This window comes from Leucopleurus acutus (assembly GCF_964270905.1).
Source record: "Leucopleurus acutus genome assembly, chromosome: 6".
In the NCBI taxonomy this organism is placed as follows: domain Eukaryota; kingdom Metazoa; phylum Chordata; class Mammalia; order Artiodactyla; family Delphinidae; genus Leucopleurus; species Leucopleurus acutus.
The window spans coordinates 2,509,781-2,523,722 of NC_139149.1; positions in this window are offsets into that span (position 1 = coordinate 2,509,781).

Here is a 13,942-nt window from a genome sequence, read left to right on the forward strand (position 1 = left end):
GGGCTTAAGTGGAGAGCGAGGAGAGCTGTCAGCTCTCACAGAACTCTGGCCTCCGCACTGTCTGCCATGCAACTGCACTCAAGACCACACGTCTCCTCCCGACCTGCTGAGAAACAGGCATCTGTGTAGGCCCTTGTTAACATTTCCTGGCGTGCAGAGTCCAAAGCGAAACGCTGTCCTCTTCCTTGGAAACCTACGTTGCCACAGCTTGCCAAACGCTACCGAAGGCAGTCCTAACCAGTCTCGTGTGCTGCGCAACTTTGATTCGGTTACGAAAAGCCACCTGCATTGCGGTGAACACTCTGCTCAGCATTCTTTCCAGGAGCTCACAGTTGCTCCCTCTCTAGGTTAAGCAAGATGTTGAGGTGAGGTCCAGACTGAGCAAAGAGCACAATTGCTCACTTTGCAGTGGTAGTTGTCCTAAGAGACATTGCCTACTACGCCTTGCTAAGGTCTTCGTTCTGTTAGGGAAGTCGCCACACTTAGACGCCTGTAAAGGAGAATTTATTCAGCGAAGTTCCCAGTGTCTTGCGACGGTGTCCCTTCGCAGTGCCAATACAGCAGGGACTTAGGTTTGCTGCTAACTAGGCTAGTAGACCCTGCATACAGAAGCAGGCGTTTCCCTTTGGAAGCTTGGATCCCGGTTTCTCACGGGCTGCTTGCAAGACCCTGCTATTGCCCAGCATCTGTCCTCTGCCCCTACGCCTGGGTAGGAAGCGAGTATTTTAGCCTGAGAAGCAGGGCTCTTGGACTCTGGAGGAGAGCTAATCCTGCAGCCCACGTTCGTCCTGGGAAACCGCAAGGCGACCCTTGGCCTCAGTGTAGTGGCGAAATTGCCGCCGGACAGGTCTTGCCTGCCGCGGTTTCCATGAGTTTGCCACCGTTATCGGGCTTAAATGGAGAGCGAGGAGAGCTGTCGGCTCTCACAGAACTCTGACCTCCGCACTGTCTGCCATTCAACTGCACTCAAGACCACACGTCTCCTCCCGGCCTGCTGAGAAACACGCCGCCGTGTAGGCCCTTCGTAACACTTCTTGGCCTGTAGACTCCAAGGCGACACACTGTCCTCTTCCTTGGAAATCTACGGTGCCCCAGCTTGCCAACGCTCACGAAGGCAGTCCGAGCCCGTCTCATGTGCTGGGCCACTTGCATTCAGTGAGGAAAAGCCACCTGCATTGAGGTGAACACTCTGCTCAGCGTTCTTTCCGGGAGCTCACAATTGCCGCCTCTTAGGTTAAGCAGGAAGTCGTAATGAGGACCAACCTGAGCAAAGAGCACAATTCCTCACGTTACACTGGTAATCGTCGAAAGAGGAATTGTCAACTACGCCTGGCTAAGGCCTTCCCTGGGTTAAGGAACCAGCCACACTTAGACGCCTTTAAAGGAAAATTTATTCAGCGAAGTTCCCATTGTTTGGCGATGGTCAACCTTTGCAGCGCCAATACTGCACGGACTTAGGTTTGCTGCTAACAAGGCTAGGTGACCCTGCAGACAGAAGCAGGCGTTTCCCTTTGGAAGCTTGGATCCCAGTTTCCTAGGGGCTGCTTCCAAGGCCCTGCTATTGCCCAGCATCTGTCCTCTGCCCCTACGCCTGGGTAGGAAGCGTGTATTTTAGCCTGAGAAGCAGGGCAATTGCATCTCTGGAGGAGAGCTAATCCTGCAGCCCACGTTTGTCCTGGGAAACCGCAAGGCGACCCTTGGCCTCAGAGTAGTGGCGAAATTGCCACCAGACAGGTCTTGCCTGCCGCAGTTTCCATGAGTTCTCCACCGTTTTCGGGCTTAAATGGAGAGCGAGGAGAGCTGTCGGCTCTCACAGAACTCTGGCCTCCGCACTGTCTGCCATGCAACTGCACTCAAGACCACACGTCTCCTCCCGCCTGCTGAGAAACAGGCTGCCGTGTAGCCCCTTCGTAACACTTCTTGGCCTGTAGAGTCCAAGGAGACACACTGTCCTCTTCCTTGGAAAACTACGGTTCCGCAGCTTGCCAACGCTCACGAAGGCAGTCCAAGCCTGTCTCATGTGCTGGGCCACTTGCATTCAGTGAGGAAAAGCCACCTGCATTGAGGTGAACACTCTGCTCAGCGTTCTTTCCGGGAGCTCACAATTGCCGCCTCTCTAGGTTAAGCAGAAAGTCGTAGTGAGGACCAACCTGAAGAAAGAGCACAATTCCTCATGTTACACTGGTAGTCGTCGAAAGAGGAATTGCCAACTACGCCTGCCTAAGGCCTTCCCTGGGTTAAGGAACCAGCCACACTTAGACGCCTTTAAAGGAAAATTTATTCAGCGAAGTTCCCATTGTTTGGCGATGGTCAACTTTTGCAGCGCCAATACTGCAGGGACTTAGGTTTGCTGCTAACAAGGCTAGGTGACCCTGCAGACAGAAGCAGGCGTTTCCCTTTGGAAGCTTGGATCCCGGTTTCCTAAGGGCTGCTTCCAAGGCCCTGCTATTGCCCAGCATCTGTCCTCTGCCCCTACACCTCGGTAGGAAGCGTGAATTTTAGCCTGAGAAGCAGGGCTCTTGCATCTCTGGAGGAGAGCTAATCCTGCAGCCCACGTTCATCCTGGGAAACCGCAAGGCGAACCTTGGCCTCAGTGTAGTGGCGAAATTGCCGCCGGACAGGTCTTGCCTGCCGCGGTTTCCGTGAGTTCTCCACCGTTTTCGGGCTTAAATGGAGAGCGAGGAGAGCTGTCGGCTCTCACAGAACTCTGGCCTCCGCACTGTTTGCCATGCAACTGCACTCAAGACCACACGTCTCCTCCCGACCTGCTGAGAAACAGGCATCCGCGTAGGCCCTTGTTAACATTTCCTGGCGTGCAGAGTCCAAGGCGACACGCTGTCCTCTTCCTTGGAAACCTACGTTGCCACAGCTTGCCAAACGCTACCGAAGGCAGTCCTAACCAGTCTCGTGTCCTGCGCAACTTTGATTCGGTTACGAAAAGCCACCTGCATTGCGGTGAACACTCTGCTCAGCGTTCTTTCCGAGAGCTCACAGTTGCTCCCTCTCTAGGTTAAGCAAGGTGTCGACGTGAGGTCCAGACTGAGCAAAGAGCACAATTGCTCACTTTGCAGTGGTAGTCGTCCTAAGAGGCATTGCCTACTACGCCTTGCTAAGGTCTTCGTTCTGTTAGGGAAGTCGCCACACTTAGACGCCTGTAAAGGAGAATTTATTCAGCCAAGTTCCCAGGGTCTTGCGACGGTCTCCCTTCGCAGTGCCAATACAGCAGGGACTTAGGTTTGCTGCTAACTAGGCTAGGTGACCCTGCATACAGAAGCAGGCGTTTCCCTTTGGAAGCTTGGATCCCGGTTTCTCAGGGGCTGCTTGCAAGACCCTGCTATTGCCCAGCATCTGTCTTCTGCCCCTACGCCTGGGTAGGAAGCGAGTATTTTAGGCTGAGAAGCAGGGCTCTTGCAACTCTGGAGGAGAGCTAATCCTGCAGCCCACGTTCGTCCTGGGAAACCGCAAGGCGACCCTTGGCCTCAGAGTAGTGGCGAAATTGCCGCCGGACAGGTCTTGCCTGCCGCGGTTTCCATGAGTTCGCCACCGTTTTCGGGCTTAAATGGAGAGCGAGGAGAGCTGTCAGCTCTCACAGGACTCTGGCCTCCGCACTGTCTGCCATGCAACTGCACTCAAGACCACACGTCTCCTCCCGGCCTGCTGAGAAACAGGCCGCCGTGTAGGCCCTTCGTAACACTTCTTGGCCTGTAGACTCCAAGGCGACACACTGTCCTCTTCCTTGGAAATCTACGGTGCCCCAGCTTGCCAACGCTCACGAAGGCAGTCCGAGCCCGTCTCATGTGCTGGGCCACTTGCATTCAGTGAGGAAAAGCCACCTGCATTGAGGTGAACACTCTGCTCAGCGTTCTTTCCGGGAGCTCACAATTGCCGCCTCTTAGGTTAAGCAGGAAGTCGTAATGAGGACCAACCTGAGCAAAGAGCACAATTCCTCACGTTACACTGGTAATCGTCGAAAGAGGAATTGTCAACTACGCCTGGCTAAGGCCTTCCCTGGGTTAAGGAACCAGCCACACTTAGACGCCTTTAAAGGAAAATTTATTCAGCGAAGTTCCCATTGTTTGGCGATGGTCAACCTTTGCAGCGCCAATACTGCACGGACTTAGGTTTGCTGCTAACAAGGCTAGGTGACCCTGCAGACAGAAGCAGGCGTTTCCCTTTGGAAGCTTGGATCCCAGTTTCCTAGGGGCTGCTTCCAAGGCCCTGCTATTGCCCAGCATCTGTCCTCTGCCCCTACGCCTGGGTAGGAAGCGTGTATTTTAGCCTGAGAAGCAGGGCAATTGCATCTCTGGAGGAGAGCTAATCCTGCAGCCCACGTTTGTCCTGGGAAACCGCAAGGCGACCCTTGGCCTCAGAGTAGTGGCGAAATTGCCACCAGACAGGTCTTGCCTGCCGCAGTTTCCATGAGTTCTCCACCGTTTTCGGGCTTAAATGGAGAGCGAGGAGAGCTGTCGGCTCTCACAGAACTCTGGCCTCCGCACTGTCTGCCATGCAACTGCACTCAAGACCACACGTCTCCTCCCGCCTGCTGAGAAACAGGCTGCCGTGTAGCCCCTTCGTAACACTTCTTGGCCTGTAGAGTCCAAGGAGACACACTGTCCTCTTCCTTGGAAAACTACGGTTCCGCAGCTTGCCAACGCTCACGAAGGCAGTCCAAGCCTGTCTCATGTGCTGGGCCACTTGCATTCAGTGAGGAAAAGCCACCTGCATTGAGGTGAACACTCTGCTCAGCGTTCTTTCCGGGAGCTCACAATTGCCGCCTCTCTAGGTTAAGCAGAAAGTCGTAGTGAGGACCAACCTGAGGAAAGAGCACAATTCCTCATGTTACACTGGTAGTCGTCGAAAGAGGAATTGCCAACTACGCCTGCCTAAGGCCTTCCCTGGGTTAAGGAACCAGCCACACTTAGACGCCTTTAAAGGAAAATTTATTCAGCGAAGTTCCCATTGTTTGCCGATGGTCAACTTTTGCAGCGCCAATACTGCAGGGACAGAGGTTTGCTGCTAACAAGGCTAGGTGACCCTGCAGACAGAAGCAGGCGTTTCCCTTTGGAAGCTTGGATCCCGGTTTCCTAAGGGCTGCTTCCAAGGCCCTGCTATTGCCCAGCATCTGTCCTCTGCCCCTACACCTCGGTAGGAAGCGTGAATTTTAGCCTGAGAAGCAGGGCTCTTGCATCTCTGGAGGAGAGCTAATCCTGCAGCCCACGTTCATCCTGGGAAACCGCAAGGTGACCCTTAGCCTCAGTGTAGTGGCGAAATTGCTGCTGGACAGATCTTGCCTGTTGCGGTTTCCGTGAGTTCTCCACCGTTTTCGGGCTTAAATGGAGAGCGAGGAGAGCTGTCGGCTCTCACAGAACTCTGGCCTCCGCACTGTCTGCCATGCAACTGCACTCAAGACCACACGTCTCCTCCCGACCTGCTGAGAAACAGGCATCCGCGTAGGCCCTTGTTAACATTTCCTGGCGTGCAGAGTCCAAGGCGACACGCTGTCCTCTTCCTTGGAAACCTACGTTACCACAGCTTGCCAAACGCTACCGAAGGCAGTCCTAACCAGTCTCGTGTGCTGCGCAACTTTGATTCGGTTACGAAAAGCCACCTGCATGCGGTGAACACTCTGCTCAACCTTCTTTCCGGGAGCTCACAGTTGCTCCCTCTCTAGGTTAAGCAAGGTGTCGAGGTGAGGTCCAGACTGAGCAAAGAGCACAATTGCTCACTTTGCAGTGGTAGTCGTCCTAAGAGGCATTGCCTACTACGCCTTGCTAAGGTCTTCGTTCTGTTAGGGAAGTCGCCACACTTAGACGCCTGTAAAGGAGAATTTATTCAACCAAGTTCCCAGGGTCTTGCGACGGTCTCCCTTCGCAGTGCCAATACAACAGGGACTTAGGTTTGCTGCTAACTAGGCTAGGTGACCCTGCATACAGAAGCAGGCGTTTCCCTTTGGAAGCTTGGATCCCGGTTTCTCAGGGGCTGCTTGCAAGACCCTGCTATTGCCCAGCATCTGTCCTCTGCCCCTACGCCTGGGTAGGAAGCGAGTATTTTAGCCTGAGAAGCAGGGCTCTTGCAACTCTGGAGGAGAGCTAATCCTGCAGCCCACGTTCGTTCTGGGAAACCGCAAGGTGACCCTTGGCCTCAGAGTAGTGGCGAAATTGCCGCCGGACAGGTCTTGCCTGCCGCGGTTTCCATGAGTTCGCCACCGTTTTCGGGCTTAAATGGAGAGCGAGGAGAGCTGTCGGCTCTCACAGAACTCTGGCCTCTGCACTGTCTGCCATGCAACTGCACTCAAGACCACACGTCTCCTCCCGGCCTGCTGAGAAACAGGCCGCCGTGTAGGCCCTTCATAACACTTCTTGGCCTGTAGACTCCAAGGCGACACACTGTCCTCTTCCTTGGAAAACTACGGTGCCCCAGCTTGCCAACGCTCACGAAGGCAGTCCGAGCCCGTCTCATGTGCTGGTCCACTTGCATTCAGTGAGGAAAAGCCACCTGCATTGAGGAAACACTCTGCTCAGCGTTCTTTCCGGGAGCTCACAATTGCCGCCTCTCTAGGTTAAGCAGGAAGTCGTAGTGAGGACCAACCTGAGCAAAGAGCACAATTCCTCACGTTACACTGGTAGTCGTCGAAAGAGGAATTGCCAACTACGCCTGGCTAAGGCCTTCCCTGGGTTAAGGAACCAGCCATACTTAGACGCCTTTAAAGGAAAATTTATTCAGCGAAGTTTCCATTGTTTGGCGATGGTCAACCTTTGCAGCGCCAATACTGCAGGGACTTAGGTTTGCTGATAACAAGGCTAGGTGACCCTGCAGACAGAAGCAGGCGTTTCCCTTTGGAAGCTTGGATCCCGGTTTCCTAAGGGCTGCTTCCAAGGCCCTGCTATTGCCCAGCATCTGTCCTCTGCCCCTACACCTCGGTAGGAAGCGTGAATTTTAGTCTGAGAAGCAGGGCTCTTGCATCTCTGGAGGAGAGCTAATCCTGCAGCCCACGTTCGTCCTGGGAAACCGCAAGGCGACCCTTGGCCTCAGTGTAGTGGCGAAATTGCCGCCGGACAGGTCTTGCCTGCCGCGGTTTCCGTGAGTTCTCCACCGTTTTCGGGCTTAAATGGAGAGCGAGGAGAGCTGTCGGCTCTCACAGAACTCTGGCCTCCGCACTGTTTGCCATGCAACTGCACTCAAGACCACACGTCTCCTCCCGACCTGCTGAGAAACAGGCATCCGCGTAGGCCCTTGTTAACATTTCCTGGCGTGCAGAGTCCAAGGCGACACGCTGTCCTCTTCCTTGGAAACCTACGTTGCCACAGCTTGCCAAACGCTACCGAAGGCAGTCCTAACCAGTCTCGTGTGCTGCGCAACTTTGATTCGGTTACGAAAAGCCACCTGCATGCGGTGAACACTCTGCTCAGCGTTCTTTCCAAGAGCTCACAGTTGCTCCCTCTCTAGGTTAAGCAAGGTGTCGAGGTGAGGTCCAGACTGAGCAAAGAGCACAATTGCTCACTTTGCAGTGGTAGTCGTCCTAAGAGGCATTGCCTACTACGCCTTGCTAAGGTCTTCGTTCTGTTAGGGAAGTCGCCACACTTAGACGCCTGTAAAGGAGAATTTATTCAGCGAAGTTCCCAGTGTCTTGCGACGGTCTCCCTTCGCAGTGCCAATACAGCAGGGACTTAGCTTTGCTGCTAACTAGGCTAGGTGACCCTGCATACAGAAGCAGGCGTTTCCCTTTGGAAGCTTGGATCCCAGTTTCCTAGGGGCTGCTTCCAAGGCCCTGCTATTGCCCAGCATCTGTCCTCTGCCCCTACGCCTGGGTAGGAAGCGTGTATTTTAGCCTGAGAAGCAGGGCTCTTGCATCTCTGGAGGAGAGCTAATCCTGCAGCCCACGTTCATCCTGGGAAACCGCAAGGCGACCCTTGGCCTCAGAGTAGTGGCGAAATTGCCACCAGACAGGTCTTGCCTGCCGCAGTTTCCATGAGTTTTCCACCGTTTTCGGGCTTAAATGGAGAGCGAGGAGAGCTGTCGGCTCTCACAGAACTCTGGCCTCCGCACTGTCTGCCATGCAACTGCACTCAAGACCACACGTCTCCTGCCGCCTGCTGAGAAACAGGCTGCCGTGTAGCCCCTTCGTAACACTTCTTGGCCTGTAGACTCCAAGGAGACACACTGTCCTCTTCCTTGGAAAACTACGGTTCCGCAGCTTGCCAACGCTCACGAAGGCAGTCCAAGCCTGTCTCATGTGCTGGGCCACTTGCATTCAGTGAGGAAAAGCCACCTGCATTGAGGTGAACACTCTGCTCAGCGTTCTTTCCGGGAGCTCACAATTGCCGCCTCTCTAGGTTAAGCAGAAAGTCGTAGTGAGGACCAACCTGAGGAAAGAGCACAATTCCTCATGTTACACTGGTAGTCGTCGAAAGAGGAATTGCCAACTACGCCTGCCTAAGGCCTTCCCTGGGTTAAGGAACCAGCCACACTTAGACGCCTTTAAAGGAAAATTTATTCAGCGAAGTTCCCATTGTTTGGCGATGGTCAACTTTTGCAGCGCCAATACTGCAGGGACTTATGTTTGCTGCTAACAAGGCTAGGTGACCCTGCAGACAGAAGCAGGCGTTTCCCTTTGGAAGCTTGGATCCCGGTTTCCTAAGGGCTGCTTCCAAGGCCCTGCTATTGCCCAGCATCTGTCCTCTGCCCCTACGCCTGTGTAGGAAGCGAGTATTTTAGTCTGAGAAGCAGGGCTCTCGCATCTCTGGAGGAGAGCTAATCCTGCAGCCCACGTTCGTCCTGGGAAACCGCAAGGCGACCCTTGGCCTCAGTGTAGTGGCGAAATTGCCGCCGGACAGGTCTTGCCTGCCGCGGTTTCCGTGAGTTCTCCACCGTTTTCGGGCTTAAATGGAGAGCGAGGAGAGCTGTCGGCTCTCACAGAACTCTGGCCTCCGCACTGTTTGCCATGCAACTGCACTCAAGACCACACGTCTCCTCCCGACCTGCTGAGAAACAGGCATCCGCGTAGGCCCTTGTTAACATTTCCTGACGTGCAGAGTCCAAGGCGACACGCTGTCCTCTTCCTTGGAAACCTACGTTGCCACAGCTTGCCAAACGCTACCGAAGGCAGTCCTAACCAGTCTCGTGTCCTGCGCAACTTTGATTCGGTTACGAAAAGCCACCTGCATTGCGGTGAACACTCTGCTCAGCGTTCTTTCCGAGAGCTCACAGTTGCTCCCTCTCTAGGTTAAGCAAGGTGTCGACGTGAGGTCCAGACTGAGCAAAGAGCACAATTGCTCACTTTGCAGTGGTAGTCGTCCTAAGAGGCATTGCCTACTACGCCTTGCTAAGGTCTTCGTTCTGTTAGGGAAGTCGCCACACTTAGACGCCTGTAAAGGAGAATTTATTCAGCGAAGTTCCCAGTGTCTTGCGACGGTCTCCCTTCGCAGTGCCAATACAGCAGGGACTTAGGTTTGCTGCTAACTAGGCTAGGTGACCCTGCATACAGAAGCAGGCGTTTCCCTTTGGAAGCTTGGATCCCGGTTTCTCAGGGGCTGCTTGCAAGACCCTGCTATTGCCCAGCATCTGTCCTCTGTCCCTACGCCTGGGTAGGAAGCGAGTATTTTAGCCTGAGAAGCAGGGCTCTTGCAACTCTGGAGGAGAGCTAATCCTGCAGCCCACGTTCGTCCTGGGAAACCGCAAGGCGACCCTTGGCCTCAGAGTAGTGGCGAAATTGCCGCCGGACAGGTCTTGCCTGCCGCGGTTTCCATGAGTTCGCCACCGTTTTCGGGCTTAAATGGAGAGCGAGGAGAGCTGTCAGCTCTCACAGGACTCTGGCCTCCGCACTGTCTGCCATGCAACTGCACTCAAGACCACACGTCTCCTCCCGGCCTGCTGAGAAACAGGCCGCCGTGTAGGCCCTTCGTAACACTTCTTGGCCTGTAGACTCCAAGGCGACACACTGTCCTCTTCCTTGGAAATCTACGGTGCCCCAGCTTGCCAACGCTCACGAAGGCAGTCCGAGCCCGTCTCATGTGCTGGGCCACTTGCATTCAGTGAGGAAAAGCCACCTGCATTGAGGTGAACACTCTGCTCAGCGTTCTTTCCGGGAGCTCACAATTGCTGCCTCTTAGGTTAAGCAGGAAGTCGTAATGAGGACCAACCTGAGCAAAGAGCACAATTCCTCACGTTACACTGGTAATCGTCGAAAGAGGAATTGTCAACTACGCCTGGCTAAGGCCTTCCCTGGGTTAAGGAACCAGCCACACTTAGACGCCTTTAAAGGAAAATTTATTCAGCGAAGTTCCCATTGTTTGGCGATGGTCAACCTTTGCAGCGCCAATACTGCACGGACTTAGGTTTGCTGCTAACAAGGCTAGGTGACCCTGCAGACAGAAGCAGGCGTTTCCCTTTGGAAGCTTGGATCCCAGTTTCCTAGGGGCTGCTTCCAAGGCCCTGCTATTGCCCAGCATCTGTCCTCTGCCCCTACGCCTGGGTAGGAAGCGTGTATTTTAGCCTGAGAAGCAGGGCAATTGCATCTCTGGAGGAGAGCTAATCCTGCAGCCCACGTTCGTCCTGGGAAACCGCAAGGCGACCCTTGGCCTCAGAGTAGTGGCGAAATTGCCACCAGACAGGTCTTGCCTGCCGCACTTTCCATGAGTTCTCCACCGTTTTCGGGCTTAAATGGAGAGCGAGGAGAGCTGTCGGCTCTCACAGAACTCTGGCCTCCGCACTGTCTGCCATGCAACTGCACTCAAGACCACACGTCTCCTCCCGCCTGCTGAGAAACAGGCTGCCGTGTAGCCCCTTCGTAACACTTCTTGGCCTGTAGACTCCAAGGAGACACACTGTCCTCTTCCTTGGAAAACTACGGTTCCGCAGCTTGCCAACGCTCACGAAGGCAGTCCAAGCCTGTCTCATGTGCTGGGCCACTTGCATTCAGTGAGGAAAAGCCACCTGCATTGAGGTGAACACTCTGCTCAGCGTTCTTTCCGGGAGCTCACAATTGCCGCCTCTCTAGGTTAAGCAGAAAGTCGTAGTGAGGACCAACCTGAGGAAAGAGCACAATTCCTCATGTTACACTGGTAGTCGTCGAAAGAGGAATTGCCAACTACGCCTGCCTAAGGCCTTCCCTGGGTTAAGGAACCAGCCACACTTAGACGCCTTTAAAGGAAAATTTATTCAGCGAAGTTCCCATTGTTTGGCGATGGTCAACTTTTGCAGCGCCAATACTGCAGGGACTTAGGTTTGCTGCTAACAAGGCTAGGTGACCCTGCAGACAGAAGCAGGCGTTTCCCTTTGGAAGCTTGGATCCCGGTTTCCTAAGGGCTGCTTCCAAGGCCCTGCTATTGCCCAGCATCTGTCCTCTGCCCCTACACCTCGGTAGGAAGCGTGAATTTTAGCCTGAGAAGCAGGGCTCTTGCATCTCTGGAGGAGAGCTAATCCTGCAGCCCACGTTCATCCTGGGAAACCGCAAGGCGAACCTTGGCCTCAGTGTAGTGGCGAAATTGCCGCCAGACAGGTCTGGCCTGCCGCGGTTTCCGTGAGTTCTCCACCGTTTTTGGGCTTAAGTGGAGAGCGAGGAGAGCTGTCAGCTCTCACAGAACTCTGGCCTCCGCACTGTCTGCCATGCAACTGCACTCAAGACCACACGTCTCCTCCCGACCTGCTGAGAAACAGGCATCTGTGTAGGCCCTTGTTAACATTTCCTGGCGTGCAGAGTCCAAAGCGAAACGCTGTCCTCTTCCTTGGAAACCTACGTTGCCACAGCTTGCCAAACGCTACCGAAGGCAGTCCTAACCAGTCTCGTGTGCTGCGCAACTTTGATTCGGTTACGAAAAGCCACCTGCATTGCGGTGAACACTCTGCTCAGCATTCTTTCCAGGAGCTCACAGTTGCTCCCTCTCTAGGTTAAGCAAGATGTTGAGGTGAGGTCCAGACTGAGCAAAGAGCACAATTGCTCACTTTGCAGTGGTAGTTGTCCTAAGAGACATTGCCTACTACGCCTTGCTAAGGTCTTCGTTCTGTTAGGGAAGTCGCCACACTTAGACGCCTGTAAAGGAGAATTTATTCAGCGAAGTTCCCAGTGTCTTGCGACGGTGTCCCTTCGCAGTGCCAATACAGCAGGGACTTAGGTTTGCTGCTAACTAGGCTAGTAGACCCTGCATACAGAAGCAGGCGTTTCCCTTTGGAAGCTTGGATCCCGGTTTCTCACGGGCTGCTTGCAAGACCCTGCTATTGCCCAGCATCTGTCCTCTGCCCCTACGCCTGGGTAGGAAGCGAGTATTTTAGCCTGAGAAGCAGGGCTCTTGGACTCTGGAGGAGAGCTAATCCTGCAGCCCACGTTCGTCCTGGGAAACCGCAAGGCGACCCTTGGCCTCAGTGTAGTGGCGAAATTGCCGCCGGACAGGTCTTGCCTGCCGCGGTTTCCATGAGTTTGCCACCGTTATCGGGCTTAAATGGAGAGCGAGGAGAGCTGTCGGCTCTCACAGAACTCTGACCTCCGCACTGTCTGCCATTCAACTGCACTCAAGACCACACGTCTCCTCCCGGCCTGCTGAGAAACACGCCGCCGTGTAGGCCCTTCGTAACACTTCTTGGCCTGTAGACTCCAAGGCGACACACTGTCCTCTTCCTTGGAAATCTACGGTGCCCCAGCTTGCCAACGCTCACGAAGGCAGTCCGAGCCCGTCTCATGTGCTGGGCCACTTGCATTCAGTGAGGAAAAGCCACCTGCATTGAGGTGAACACTCTGCTCAGCGTTCTTTCCGGGAGCTCACAATTGCCGCCTCTTAGGTTAAGCAGGAAGTCGTAATGAGGACCAACCTGAGCAAAGAGCACAATTCCTCACGTTACACTGGTAATCGTCGAAAGAGGAATTGTCAACTACGCCTGGCTAAGGCCTTCCCTGGGTTAAGGAACCAGCCACACTTAGACGCCTTTAAAGGAAAATTTATTCAGCGAAGTTCCCATTGTTTGGCGATGGTCAACCTTTGCAGCGCCAATACTGCACGGACTTAGGTTTGCTGCTAACAAGGCTAGGTGACCCTGCAGACAGAAGCAGGCGTTTCCCTTTGGAAGCTTGGATCCCAGTTTCCTAGGGGCTGCTTCCAAGGCCCTGCTATTGCCCAGCATCTGTCCTCTGCCCCTACGCCTGGGTAGGAAGCGTGTATTTTAGCCTGAGAAGCAGGGCAATTGCATCTCTGGAGGAGAGCTAATCCTGCAGCCCACGTTTGTCCTGGGAAACCGCAAGGCGACCCTTGGCCTCAGAGTAGTGGCGAAATTGCCACCAGACAGGTCTTGCCTGCCGCAGTTTCCATGAGTTCTCCACCGTTTTCGGGCTTAAATGGAGAGCGAGGAGAGCTGTCGGCTCTCACAGAACTCTGGCCTCCGCACTGTCTGCCATGCAACTGCACTCAAGACCACACGTCTCCTCCCGCCTGCTGAGAAACAGGCTGCCGTGTAGCCCCTTCGTAACACTTCTTGGCCTGTAGAGTCCAAGGAGACACACTGTCCTCTTCCTTGGAAAACTACGGTTCCGCAGCTTGCCAACGCTCACGAAGGCAGTCCAAGCCTGTCTCATGTGCTGGGCCACTTGCATTCAGTGAGGAAAAGCCACCTGCATTGAGGTGAACACTCTGCTCAGCGTTCTTTCCGGGAGCTCACAATTGCCGCCTCTCTAGGTTAAGCAGAAAGTCGTAGTGAGGACCAACCTGAAGAAAGAGCACAATTCCTCATGTTACACTGGTAGTCGTCGAAAGAGGAATTGCCAACTACGCCTGCCTAAGGCCTTCCCTGGGTTAAGGAACCAGCCACACTTAGACGCCTTTAAAGGAAAATTTATTAAGCGAAGTTCCCATTGTTTGGCGATGGTCAACTTTTGCAGCGCCAATACTGCAGGGACATAGGTTTGCTGCTAACAAGGCTAGGTGACCCTGCAGACAGAAGCAGGCGTTTCCCTTTGGAA